The sequence below is a fragment of the Pollachius pollachius genome, assembly GCF_949987615.1.
Source record: "Pollachius pollachius genome assembly, chromosome: 8".
In the NCBI taxonomy this organism is placed as follows: Eukaryota; Metazoa; Chordata; class Actinopteri; order Gadiformes; family Gadidae; genus Pollachius; species Pollachius pollachius.
Window position 1 is genome coordinate 6,450,739 of NC_136941.1, and position 1,793 is coordinate 6,452,531.

Consider the following 1,793-nt stretch of genomic DNA (forward strand, 5'->3'; position numbering starts at 1 on the left):
ATACGTCTCAAAATTGCACAACACCGCATTGCTCATCCATACATATGAGTATTCAAATTGTTTGAGTACGTGTTGTATACACACACATGCACGCACGCAAGCACACACGCACACATCCATACAAACACACACACACACACACACACACTCCCATTGCAACAAGTGGTTGGTGTTCTCCCTGGCCCCGGCAGAGTGAAGCGGTGAGCGACAGGGCCCGTCTGAGACCCCCTTGCGTGGGGCCCCTCACACAGTGATAGAGCTTATGTAAGTTCCCAGCGCTGCCAAGCTGCCCCAGACCTCCTCCCCCCCCCCCCGCCTGCCTCACACACACACACTGTCAGTGCTCGGGAACGGTACAGACCAGTGCTCCGGTGACAGTCAGTCAGTCAGTCAGTCAGTTAGTCAGTCAGGCAAACAGACAGCTAGACAGACAGTCAGTCAGTGACTGAGGCAGCAGCAACAGCAGTAGGCAGATCACAGGTGAACTGAAACAAAAAGGTAGCTGCTTTCTCACCTCTCCCGTCCCTTCATCAGAGCGTCTCTAACTTTCTCCGAACGGCGGAGGAGGAAGAGGAGGAAGAGGCGGAGGAACTGAGTGCCGGTGAGCTCCTCAGAGGTCGGCCTTGACCGCCTGTCATCTGCGTGAAGAGAGACAACAAGAGGAGAGAGAGAGGGAGACAGAGAGAGAGGGAGAGCATAGTAGAGAAGATTGTTTATTTGGTGGAGCCACGCGTTCCACATCTTTCTCTTTCTTCTCTCCGCTCGTTCGGTGGACCCTGCCATGCTCCTATTGGAGGAATCGGAGCCCTTCACAGGTAGGTGACAACCTCCTCATCATCACCTTCATCGCAGCCTCAGGTGGTCAGTTTGGGGTTGGTTGAGGGAAGACTGCCGGCTCGAACGGCACGTCTTTGCCTGCAGACCAGCACTCACTTCTTGTTGGGCTGAATCTATCCTGTAAACAAAGGAATGGACCAGAATTGAGGTGTTGGGAGGGAAAAACCAGGGAAGAGTAGAACAGGTCGTGCCGGTTTTATGATTGGTTTATTTAACCTGGTTGTGTAACACCAGCAGCGGCTCCATGCTGCCATGTGCACACCTCCTCCCTTCCTACTCATTCCCCCTCTGCCTTTCCCCTCTCTCCTTTTCTCTCTCCCAACAAGAAACATATTTCATTCATTTGCTTCTTTTATTATAGCTTTTTTGGTTTATTGGTCCATTCGGTTTGTATCTCTCTCTCTTTCCCGTGCTCTCTGTCTGCCCTCCTGTTTTTCTCTCACAGCTCACCCATTGGCTGTCTCTAAGGTTACCTAAAACCAATGCCGTGCTGTGATTGGTGTATTGGTAGATGGGGGGGGGGGGCAGGCTGTGTGTGTATTGTGTTCATGCAGCAAGCATGCAGAGGCAAGGGGGGACATAAGGTGCACTGTGTTACTAGGGGAAGTGTGCACGTGAGTGTGTGTGTGTGCGTTTGTGTGTGTGCGTGTGTGTGTATGTGTGTGTTTAAGGTATAACCTTTGAGGTACTTTTCCTCCTTGCTTCTCCCAATTTTACGTAACCCGGAAGAAAAGAATGTTCCCAGGCTCTGAATTAAATGTGTTAGAGTGACGTGGTGTGTGTGCGTGTGTGTGTGTGTGAGTTTCCTTGTCCTTACTATAACTGTATATTGTCAAAATAAGTTGGTTGTTGTATCAACCAGCTGTTTTCAGCTCAATTATTTTTCAGACAGAAAAATAACTATGTGTGGGTGTGAGTGCATGCTTGCGTGTGCGTGTGTGCGGACTTAAATGTAT

The 1,793-nt window shown here is 50.3% G+C and overlaps 1 pseudogene across 1 annotated transcript in view; it reads left to right on the top strand.

The window, feature by feature from the left end:
* Positions 1–364: 364 nt before the first annotated feature.
* The window catches only part of LOC307079816 (helicase ARIP4-like), a 20,104-nt pseudogene continuing 18,675 nt past the window's right edge, over positions 365–1,793 (top strand). Inside the window, exon 1 of the transcript XR_013812807.1 lies at positions 365–815. The product of XR_013812807.1 is annotated as a helicase ARIP4-like (transcript). The remainder of the gene's footprint in view (positions 816–1,793) is intronic.